Below are 13,460 nucleotides of genomic sequence, written 5' to 3'. Positions count from 1 at the left end.
GATATAATATCCAGAACCTATAAAGAACTCAATCACATTTACAAGAAAAAAACAACCCCATCAAAAAGTGGGCAAAGGATATGAACAGACACTTCTCAAAAGAAGACATTCATACAGACAACAAACACATGAAAAAATACTCATCATCACTCGCCATCGGAGAAATTCAAATCAAAACCACAATGAGATACCATCTCACACCAGTTAGAATGGTGATCATTAAAAAGTCAGGAATCAACAGGTGCTGCAGAGGATGTGGAGAAATAGGAACACTTTTATACTGTTGGTGGGACTGTAAACTAGTTCAACCATTGTGGAAGACAGTGTGGTGATTCCTCAAGGATCTAGAACTAGAAATACCATTTGACCCAGCCATCCCATTACTGGGGATATACCCAAAGGATTATAAATCATGCTGCTATAAAGACAAATGCATACATATGTTTATTGTGGCACTATTCACGATAGCAAAGACTTGAAACCAACCCAAATGTCCATCAGTGACAGATTGGATTAAGAAAATGTGGCACATGTACACTATGTAATACTATGCAGCCATAAGAAAGGATGAGTTCATGTCCTTTGTAGGAACATGGCTGCAGCTGGAAACCATCATTCTCAGCAAACTATCACAAGAACAGAAAACCAAACACCACATGTTCTCACTCATAGGTGGGAATTGAACAATGAGAACACTTGGACACATGAAGGGGAACATCACACACTGGGGCCTGTCGTGGGGTGGGGGGAGTGGGGAGGTATAGCATTAGGAGATATACCTAATGTAAATAACGAGTTAATGGGTGCAGCACACCAACATGGCACATGTATACATATGTAACAAACCTGCACGTTGTGCACATGTACTATAGAACTTAAAGTATAATTTAAAAAAAAGAAAGAAAATTCTCCAGAGAAATAGGTATCATAACGAAAAAAACAATCACAACTTCTAGAAATGAAAAACACACTCAGAGAAATACGAAATATACTGGAAAGAGCTTCAGAGCTTGAAGACGAGCCTTTTGAATTAACCTAGTAAGACAAAGAAAAAAGAATTTTAAAAAGTCTCCAATAAATTTGAGATTATGTTAAATACCAAACCAAAGAATAATTGGTGTTTCTGAAGAAGAAGAGAAATATGAAAGTTAGGAACATTTATATGAGGGAATGATTGAGGAAAACTTCCCTGGCCTTGATAGAGATCTAGACATCCAAGCACAAGAAGCTCAAAGAACACATGGGGAGTTCATCATAAAAAGACCTTCACCTACATACATAGTCATCAGGTTATCTAAAGTCAAGACAAAGAAAAGAATCTGAAGGGCTATGAGGCAAAAGCATCAGATAACCTAGAAATAAAAACATATCAGGTTAACAGCAGATTTTTCAGCAGAAACATTACAAGCCAGAAGGGACTGGATGCCTTCTTTGGAATCCTGAAACAAAATAATGGTTAGTCAAGAATTTATACTCAGAAAAACTAAGTGAAGGAGAGGTAAAGTCTTTTTCAGACAAACAAATGCTGAGAGAATTCACCACTACAAAGCCAGCCACAAGAAATGTTCAAAAGAGTTCTAATTATTGAACAAAACCTTGAAATGCACCAAAATAGAACCTTATTAAACTATAAATTTCACATGGCCTATAAAACAATAACACAATGGGAAAAAAAATCCAAGGTATTAAGGCAACAACTAGCATAAAGAATAGAACAGTACCTCACATCTCAATACTAACTTTAAATGTAAATGGTCTAAATGCTCCACTAAAAAGATACAGACTGACAGAATGGATAAAATTCCACCTACAAGGTATCTGAGATCTTCAAGGGACTTAGCTATTGCATAAAGATTCACATAAACATAAGGTAAAGTGGTAGTAAAAGATATTCCCCACAAATGGAAACCAATTACAAGCAGGATTAGCTACTCTTATATCACACAAAACAGATTTTAAAGCAACAACAGTAAAAAACAAGGAGGCACATAATAATAATAATAATAATAATAATAATAATAATAATAATAATAAAAGGATTAGTTCAACAGCAAAACATCACAATTCTAAATGTATTTTAAAGCAGCAACAGTAAAAAGACAAGGAGGGACATATTAATAATAATAATAAAGGATTAGTTCAACAGCAAAAAATCACAATAATTCTAAATATATTTTAAAGCAGCAACAGTAAAAAGGAGGGACATACTACTACTACTACTACTACTAATAAAAGGATTAAACAGCAAAAAATCACAATTCTAAATATACACGTATCTAACACTGCAGCTCCCAAATTTATAAAACAATTACTACTGGACCTAATAAATGAGAGAGGTGACAACACAATAATAGTGGGGAACTTCAATACTCCATTTACAGCACTAGTCAGGTCATCAAGACAGAAAGTCAACAAAGAAACAATGGACTTAAACTATACCCTAGAACAAATAGACTTAGATATGTACAGAACATTTTACCCAACAACTGCAGAATATACATTCTTTTGATCTGCACATGGAACATTCTCCAAGATGGGCCACATAATAGGTCACAAAAAAAAGGCCTCAATAGGCCGGGTGCGGTGGCTCAAGCCTGTAATCCCAGCACTTTGGGAGGCCGAGACGGGCGGATCACGAGGTCAGGAGATCAAGACCATCCTGGCTAACACGGTGAAACCCCGTCTCTACTAAAAAATACAAAAAACTAGCCGGGCGAGGTGGCGGGCGCCTGTAGTCCCAGCTACTCGGGAGGCTGAGGCAGGAGAATGGCGTAAACCCAGGAGGCGGAGCTTGCAGTGAGCTGAGATCCGGCCACTGCACTCCAGCCTGGGCGACAGAGCTAGACTCCATCTCAAAAAAAAAAAAAAAAAAAAAAAAAGGCCTCAATAAACTTAAGAAAATCTAAATTATATCAAGTGCTCTCTCCAAACACAGTGGAATTAAACTGGAAATTAATTCCAAAAGGAACCCTAAAACTATACATATACATGAAAATTAAATAATCTGCTCTTGAATGATCTTTGGGTAAACAACGAAATGCAGATGAATATGAAAAAATTCTTTGAACTGAATGATAATAGTAACACAACTTATCAAAACCTCTGGGATACAGCAAAAACAGTGCTAAGAAAGTTCATAGGATTAAATGCCTACATCAAAAAGTCTGAATGAGCACAAATAAATAGTCTAAGGTCACACCTCAAAAAATTAGAGAAAAAAGAACAAATCAAACACAAACCCAGCAGAAAAAAAAGAAATAACAAAGATCAAAGCAGAACTAAATGAAATTCATACAAAAAATACAAAACATAAATGAAACAAAAACCAGATTCTCTTAACAGATCCACAGCATTGATAGATCATTAGTAAGATTACCAAGAAAAGAAGAGAGAACATCGAATAAGTTCAATTAGACATGAAACAGGAGACATTGCAACTAATACTACAGAAATACAAAAGATCATTCAAGGATACTGTGAACACCAGTACATGCAAACTAGAAAACCTACAGGAGATGGATAACTTCCTGGAAATATACAATTCTCCTAGGTTAAATCAGGAAGGAATAAAAACACTGAACAGATAGATGATTAATTGAAATGGCAATAAAAAATAGCCAATAGAAAAAGTCCAGGACCAGATGGATTCACAGTTGAATTCTATCAGACATTTAAAAAAGAATTGGTACCAATCTTACTGAAACTATTCTAAAAGACAGACAAAGAACAAATTGTCCCTAAATCATACTATGAAGCCATTATCACTCTAATACCAAAACCAGGGAAGGATATAACAAAAAAAGAAAACTACAGACCATTATCTGATGAACATAGATGCAAAAATCATCAACAAAACACTAGACAACAGACGCCAACAGCATATCAAAAAGATAATCCACCATGATCAAGTGGGTTTCATACGAGGGATGCAGGGATGGTTTAACATATGCAAATAAATAAATATGATAGATCACATAAACAGAATTGAAAACAAAAATCATATGATCATCTCAATAGAAGCAGAAAAAGCATTTGACAAAATCCAGCACCACTTTATGATTAAAACCTCAGCAATATTGGCATAGAACAAACATACCTCAAGGTGATAAAAGCCATCTATGACAAACCCACAGCCAACATTATACTGAATAGGGAAAAGTTGAAAGAACTCCCCTGAGAACCGGAACAAGACACGGATGCCCACTTTCACCAAGTCTATTCAACATAGTAGTAGAAGTTCTAGCCAGAGCAATCAGACAAGAAAAAGAAATAAAGGGCATCCAAATAGGTAAACAGAAGTCAAATTGTCACTGTTCACTGATGGTATGATCATATACCTAGAAAACCCAGAAGACTCATCCAAAAAGTTCCTAGATCTGATGAATTAATTCTGTAAACTTTCAGGATACAAAATCAATGTACACAAGTCAGTAGCACTGCTATACACCAACAGTGATGAAGCTAAGAATCAAATCAAGAACTCAACAACAGCTGCAAATAAAATAAAATAAAATAAAATACTTAGGAATAGTATTAGTCTGTTCTCATACTGCTAGTAAAGACATATACAAGACTGGGTAATTTATAAAGGAAAGAGGTTTAATTGACTCACAGTTCAGCATGGCTGGGGAGGCCTCACAATCATGGCTGAGGCAAATGAGGAGCAAAGTCACATCTTACATGGTAGCAGGCAAGAGACTGTGTGCAGGGAAACCATCAGATTTCACAAGACTCATTCACCACCATGAGAACAGTATGGGAAAAAGAGCCCCCAGATTCAATTATCTACACCTGGCCCCACCCTTGACACGTGGGGATTATTACAATTCAAGGTGAGATTTGGGTGGGGACACACCCAAACCACATCATTTCATTCCTGGCCCTTCCCAAATCTCATGTCCTCACATTTCAAAACAATCATGCCTTTCCAACAGTTCCTCAAGGTCTTAACTCATTTCAGCATTAACTCCAAAGTCCACAGTAGAAAGTCTCACCTGAGACAAGGCAAGTCACTTTTGCCTATCAGCCTGTAAAATCAACAGCAAGTTCGCTACTTCCCAGATACAATAGGGTACAGGCATTGGATAAATATACCTCTTCCAAATAGGAGAAATTGGACAAAAGAAAGGGGCTACAGACCCCATGAAAGTCCAAAATCCAATAGGGCAGTCATTAAACGTTAAAGTTCCTAAATGATCTCCTCTGACTCCACGTCTCACACTTAGAGCATGCTGATGCAAGAGGCAGGCTCTCATGGCTTTGGCAGCTCTGCCCCTGTGGCTTTGCAGGGCGCAGCCTCCCTCCTGGCTGCTTTCACAGACTGGCATTGAGTATCTGTGGCTTTTCTAGGTACACAGTGCAAGCTGGCAGTGAATCTACCATTCTGGGGTCTGGAGAATAGTGGCCCTCTTCTCACAGCTCCTTTAGGCAGTACCCCAGTGGATACTCAGTGTGGGGACTCCAACCCCACATTTCTCTTCTGTACTGCCCTGGCAGAGGTTCTCCATGAGGGCTCCACCCCTATAGCAAATTTATGCCCCAGGCATCTTATTATATTATCTGAAATCTAGGCAGAGGTTCCCAAACCTAAATTATTGATGTCTGTGTACCCACAGGCTCAACACCACATGGAAGCTGCCAAGACATGGAGTTTGTGCCTTCTGGAGCCATAGCCTGAGCTATACTTTGGTGCTTTTTTGCCACAGCTGGAACAGCTGGGATACAGGGCACCAAGTCCTAGGGCTACACACAGCAGTCCTAGGGGCTGGCCCGCAAAACCACTTTTCCTCCTAGGCCTCCAGTCGTGTGATGGAAGGATCTGCCATAAAGGTCTCTGACATGCACTAGAGATATTTTCCCCATTGTCTTGGGGATTAACATCCAGCTCCTTGTTACTTATGCAAATTTCTGCAGCAGGCTTGAATTTCTCCTCAGAAAATGGGTATTTCTTTTCTGTCTCATTGTCAGGCTGCAAATTTTCCAAACTTTTATGCTCTGCTTAATCTTAAGTGCTTAGCCACTTAGAACTTTCTTCCCCCAGATATCCTAAAATCATCTCTCTCAAGTTCAAAGTTCCACAGAACTCTAGGGCAGGGAAAAAATGCTGCCAGTCTCTTTGCATAGAAAGAGTGACCTTTACTCCAGTTCCCACAAGTTCCTCACCTCCATCTGAGACCACTTCAGCCTGGACTTAATTGTCCATGTCACTATCATCATTTTGGTCAAAGCCATTCAACAAGTCTCTAGGAAGTTCCAAATATTCTCACATTTTCCTGTCTTCTTCGGAGCCCTCCACATTGTTCCAACTTCTACCTAGTTCCAAAGTTGCTTCCACATTTTTGGGTATCTTTACAGCAGCACCCCACTACCTGGTACCAATTTACTGTACTAGTCTGTTCTCATGCTGTTAATGAAGACACACCTGAGACTTCGTAATTTATAAAGAAAAGAGATTTAATAGACTCATAGTTCAGCATGGCTGGGGAGGCCTTACAATCACGGCTGAAGGCAAATGAGGAGCAAACTCACATCTTACAAGGTGGCAGACAAGAGAGCTTGTGCAGGGCAACTCCCATTTATAAAACCATCAGATCTCATGATACTTATTCACTATTGCAAGAATAATATGGGGGAAACAGCCTCCATAATTTAATTATCTCCACCTGGCCCTGCCCTTGACATGTGGAAATTACTACAATTTAAGGTGAGATTTAGGTGGGGACACAGCCAAACCATATCAGGAATATACCTAACCAAAGAGGTGAAAGATTTCTACAGGAAAACTATAAAACACTACTGAAAGAAATCATCAATGACACAAACAAATGGAAACATGTTCCATACTCATGGATGAGTAGAATCAATATTGTGAAAATGACCAAACTGCCAAAAGCAATCTACAGATTCAATGCCATTCCCATTAAAAATACCATTATCATTCTTCATAGAACTAGAAAAAACTTTCCTAAAATTCATATGGAACCAAAAAAAAAGTCCACATAACCAAAACAAGACTAAACAAAAGAATAAATCTGGAGATATCACATTATCCAACTTCAAATTATACTATAACACTATAGTTACCAAAACAGCATAGTACTGGTATAAAAACAGGCATGTAGACCAATGAAACAGAATAGAGAACCCAGAAATAAAGCCAAATTCTTACAGACAACTGATCTTCAACAAAACAAACAAAAACATAAAGTGGAGAAACAACACCCTATTCAACAAATGGTGCTGGGATAATTGGCAAGCCACATGTAGAAGAATGAAACTGGATCCTTATCTCTCACCTTATACAAAAACCAACTCAAGATGAATCAAATACTTAAATCTAAGACCTGAAAATATAAAAATTCTAGAGGATAACATTGGAAAAACTCTTCAAGACTTTGGCTTAGGCAAAGACTTCATGAGCAAGAACTCAAAGCAAATGCAACAACAACAAAGGCAAATAGATGGGACTTCATTAAACTAAAAAGCTTCTGCACAGCAATAGAAATAATCAGCATAGTAACAGACAATCCACAAAGTGGGAGAAAATATTCATGAACCATATATCTGACAAATGACTAATATCCAGAATCTACAAGAAACTCAAACAAATCAGCGCGAAAAAAACAAATAATACCACCAAAAGTGGGCAAAGCACATGAATAGACAATTCTCAAAAGAAACTATACAAATGGCCAACAAACATATTAAAAAATGCTCAAATTCATTAATGATCAAGGAAATGCAAATCAAAACCACAATGTGATACCACCTTACTCCTGCAAGAATGGTCATAATTTAAAAATCAAAAAATAATAGATGTTGGGGTGGATGTGGGGAAAAGGGAACATTTTTACATTACTGGCGAAAATGTAAACTAGTGCAACAACTATGGAAAACAATACGAAATTCCTTAAAGAACTAAAAGTAAAACTACCTTTTGATTCAGCAATCCCACTACAGATAACTACCCATAAGAAAAGAAGTTATTATGTGAAACAGACATTTAGGCACCCATGTTTAAAGGAGCACAATTTGCAATTGCCAATATATGAAAATGGCTGGGCGTGATGGCCCACATCCATAATCCCAGCACTTTGGGAGGCCAAGGTGGGCGGATCAAGTGGTCAGGAGTTCGAGACCAGCCTGGCCAGTATGGTGAAACCCCGTCTCTACTAAAAATGCAAAAATTAACTAGGCATGGTGGTGTGCACCTGTAATCTCAGGTACTTGGGAGGCTGAGGCAGGAGAATCACTTGAACCTAGGGGGCGGAGTTTGCAGTGAGCCGAGACTGTGCCACTGCACTCCAGCCTGTGTGACAGGGTGATACTGTGTCTCAAAAATAATAATAATAAATAATACATATGATATTATATATAATATATAATAAATAAAATATGTATTATATATATGTTAAAAACCAGCCTAAATGCCTATCAACCAACCAGTGGATGAAGAAAATATGGTATGTATACACCATGGAATACTATTCACCCACAAAAAGGAATGAAATAATGGCATTCACAGCAACCTGGGTGGAGTTGGAGAATACTATTTGAAGTGAAGTAACTCGGGAATGAAACACCAAATATGTCCTCCGTTTCAAGTGGGAGCCAAGCTATGAAGACGCAAAGGCATAAGAGTGATATAATGGACTTTGGGGATTTGGAAGAAAGGATGAGACGGGGGTGAGGTATAAAAGACTACACATTGAGTACAGTGTACACTGCTCGGGTGATGGGTGCACAAAAATCTCAGAAGTCACTACTTAAGAACTTATCCATGTAACCAAAAACCACCTGTTCTCCAACAACTCATTTCTCAAAAAAGACAAATGGCAAACAGGCACATGAAATGGTGCTCAACAGCATTGGTCATCAGAGAAATGCAAATCAAAACTACAATGAGGCATTATCTTGCCCCAGTTAAAATTGCTTATATCCAACAGACAGGCAACAACAAATCCTGGCGAAAATATGGAGAAAAGGGAACCCTTGTACACTGTTGGTGGAAATGTAAATTAGTAAGACCACTATGGAGAACACTTTGTAGGTTCCTCAAGAAACTAAAAATTGAGCTACCATATCATCCAGCCAAATCCCATTGCTTGGCAAATAGCCCATAAAAAGGAAATCAGAATATCAAAGAAATATTTGCACTCCCATGTTTGTTTCAGCACTGTTTACAATCCTAAGATTTGGAAGCTAAGTGTCTATCAACAGATGAATGGATTTTTTTAAATGTGGTACATGTACATAGTGGAGTACTATTCAGCCACAAAAAAAGAATGAGATCTAGTCATTTGCAACAACATGGATGAAACTAGAAATCACTAGGTTAAGTAAAATAAGTCAAGCACAGAAAGACAAACATTGCATGCTTTCACTTATTTATGGGATATAAAGCTCAGAACCTTTGAACTCGTGGACATAGAGAGTGGAAGGATGGTTATCAGAAGCTGAGAAGAGTAGTGGGAGGGTAAGGGGGATATGGGGATAGTCAATGTGTAGGAAAAAAAACAGAAAGTATGAATAAGACCTAAAATTTGAAAGCACAACAAGGTGACTAGAATCAATAATAGCTTAATTATATATTTAAAATAACATAAAGAGTGTAATTGTATTGTCTGTAACTCAGAGAATAAATGCTTGAGGGAATGGATATCCTGATCTCCATCATGTGCTTATTTCACATTGCATACCTGTATCAAAATATCTCAGGTACGCCATAAATATATAACCTACTATGTACCAAAACAATTAAAAACAAAAACAAAAAAGTAAATAAAAAATAGAAAAGGAGATATGTATCAATAAATACCAAAGTAAAAATGTATACACCATATAGTGAAATATTTTATATATACATACATGTGTAAAAAATTACAGAATTGAAACCAAACATCTCTGATCATCTAAAAGAGCAAAATATAGCATTACACTATATATAAGAAGCACATCTATAATTTTAAAGGAGAGAGATTCAGGAAAATTTAAGGGTAGGCAATGAAGACAAGGAAAATGCAAATAAATAAAAGGCAATGATCACAATGTTTATATTTGAAAAGGAAGAATTCAAAACAAAAAGCATTAAAGGAGAAAATGAATATTAAAAATGCTAAAGGTATAATTCATAATGAAAACATATTAACAATTAAAATTTCTGTTCCCAGTAACACAGCAAAACATTACATAAAGTGGAAGCTGCAGAATATTCAAAGAGAATAGGTAAAACCATATTTAAAAGATTTTAGAAGAATTTAACACGTCTCTCCTAAGAAAGATCAAGTGGACAAAAAAATGGTAAGACTATAGAAAACCTAAAAAACAATTCAACAAGGTCTTATACATAAAATCCTAAACTTAAATAGATAATATATCTTTTTTCAAGGGTAAACAAAACATTTATGAAAATTGCTATATCTTAGGTCACAAGAAATGGTAGATCAATACCAAAATTAGAACTAATACAGCACTCTGTGACCAAAATGTTAACACAAAAAGAGCCCTATCTCTGAAAATTAAAAGCTTGCTATTAAACAACTCAAAGGAGAAATATGAAACCAAATTACAGAATTTCTTTATAATAAAATCAATGAATATACAACATCTGAACCTATGACAGGGCTAAAGCAATTACCAGAGGACAATTTACAGCATAAATACATTTATCAATAAAACTAAACATTCAACCTAAACAGCTTAAATGAATTACCCACCCCAAAAAGAAAAAGGGGTAAGATAAAATCTGAAATTAATTTTTTAGAAAAAAGTTAATATAAAAGCTAGTTCTTTGAAAAAGATCAACAAACCAAACCAAAGCTAACCTAATGCAAAAAGGGTGGAGGGAAGAGAAAGTCAAAATAGACAATTAGACAACAACTACAGGAAATGACAATCAGAAAAAACACTACTAAGAACAACTCTTGGCAAATAAATTTGAAAACTTAGTTTAAATGATATTTTACGGGAAAAAAATACAACTTGCCATATGTATTAACCATGCCTTTTATTTTCTGTATTCTGATGCTTTGGTATCTTAGGACTTGCTGACCTTGGAGGGACTGCCCCGCAGGGTTAGTCAATTCTTAGAAATAGTAAAAACACCTTGTCCATAGGGCAGCACATCCTTTAAATGCAAACCAACTATTCAGAGCTAATACCGCAACCACTTCCTTTATTAGGTTCTCACACTCAGGGCCATTATCCACCTGCCTGATCACCTCAGGCTCAGCTACCAGATGACTAGGGAGAACCTGTACGGCCTAGGGCCTGCTGAAATTATTGATAGTATATTAAAAAAAAAATTAAAATGGAGGCCTCAGTTCAGATATACCCCAAGGCTAACTACCCATAACCATGTAGCCAAAACATAAGCCATTCTGATTTCCCTGACACTAACTCTAATCATAAAACACAGAATGTGAACTTTTCCTTGTCAGCCTGATTCAGTGAAATTGAACCAATCAGATACAGATAAGTCAGCTTAAATAGCTCTGTTTACCTTAAAAAGAATGTTAATGTGTAACAGCCAACTGCAAAGAAAAAAAGTCAAAATATTTCCTCCTTTATGCTTTATAAACTGTACTGTAACTGCTGTCAGCAGAACTTCTTACCATTTGGTTCATGTCTCCTGGATTGCAATCTGTACTTTCTCTTACCATCTGACAATATACTTTAAAATTTTTCTAACCTGATTTTATTTTATTTTTGACACTAGCCAATGCTAGTGCTACAAGTTACAGTAAAAGCTCTTGCTATTATTATCCCCTCCTCCCTCTAGCTCCTGATAGACCAACATACTTTTCTGTTTGGCACCCCCATGCTCCCTCCACTTGGGATCTATGAGTATGACAAACATACTCATAGCAGCCCATACTCACAGTGGCAGTCGTCTCCTAATCTATTGACCTTGCCATATCGAAGTAACAACAAAACCTACATTTTAGGATTACATCTAAAAAGAAAATTATAGACCAGTCTCACTATGGCCATCTCTGCAAAACTATTAACCATATATGACCCAAAATTACAACAACACATAAAAATACATCATGAATAAGTAGGTTTATTCTAAGATTCCCAGGAGTCTAACACAATGCATTCTATTAAGAAATTATATAATCGACTCCTTAGACTCAGAAAAATCAAATTTTAACACCCATTCATTATAATAATACTCAATAAAATAAGAATTGATGAATATTTTCTGAAAGAAATAAGAGAGCATATTATTCAAAGGAGAAACACTAGAGATCTTCCTAATGAAATCAGAAACAAGTTTAAAAAGTCCCCCCCTTCTTCATGATTTACTGAATACTTTGTTGGAGGTGTAAATCAAGAGGAAGCAATTAGAGGCATAAGAATGAGGCCAGGCACAATGGTTCATGCCTGTAATCCCAGCACTTTAGGAGGCCGATGTGGGCAGATCATCTGAGGTCAGGAGTTCGAGACAAGTCTGGCCAACATCGTGAAACCCCTTCTCTACTAAAAATACAGAAATTAGCCAGGTGTGGTGGCACTCGCCTGTAATCTCAGCTACTTGGGAGGCTAAGTCAGGAGAATCACTTGAACCTGGAAGGCAGAGGTTGCAGTGAACCAAGATTATGCCACTGTACTCCAGCCTGGAGTGAGACTCCATCTTAGAAAAAAAAAGAGAAAAAGAAGAACTATCAAATCTTTATTTGCAGATGATATAATTACACAACTGTCAAACTCCCAAAGTTGACAGAAAATAATGCAAACATAAGACAATTTAGAAAATAGCAAGTTATAAAATCAACATGCAAAAATACACAGCATTCATTTATACACTCACATGTTAAAAAAAATAACCAAAGAAAAAGATATCTCCATTTACAAAAGCAGAAGGTAAGGAAGAGAGTAGGTTAGAAGGACAGTGAGAAATCAGACCAAGGCCTACATTTAGCAGTAAATGTAAATGCCCAAAACCTACAAAGAAAATTATAAAATATTGCTGAAAAATACAAAACCAGACTGGAACAAATGAGCATACATAACATTCTTGAATAGGAAGACCCAACATCGTAAAGGAGAACTTTTTTTCTAATTTGATTTGTTAAAGCAAAATTAAAATGTAAACCAAACCTGAAAAATTCTGAAGCAAACAAACCAACTAGACCTTAAAAATAGCCTGAACCTTGCTTAAAAAAGAACACTAAACTTCTTTCAGTTTGTTGCTCCCCAATTCATGAATTACTACCTATTCAAATAAATTTCCTTAAATTGTATTGTGACTCTGATTTTTCTTTTACAGATTTATAAAAGTAACACAATTCCAAACCCAAGCAAAACTTAACTTGGGTCATTTCTGATAAATGCTGTAAATGATCATGCTTACATTAGACAGCAGCAAAACTTAACCTCGGCTAGTCATAAGCAGCCAACAACATATGGTTATGTGATTAAAGGCTTTCCAACATGGTAAACTGAAAAAGGCAATT

The sequence above is a fragment of the Macaca nemestrina genome, chromosome 11 (assembly GCF_043159975.1).
Source record: "Macaca nemestrina isolate mMacNem1 chromosome 11, mMacNem.hap1, whole genome shotgun sequence".
Classification (NCBI taxonomy): Eukaryota; Metazoa; Chordata; class Mammalia; order Primates; family Cercopithecidae; genus Macaca; species Macaca nemestrina.
This window is presented reverse-complemented; position numbering follows the sequence as displayed.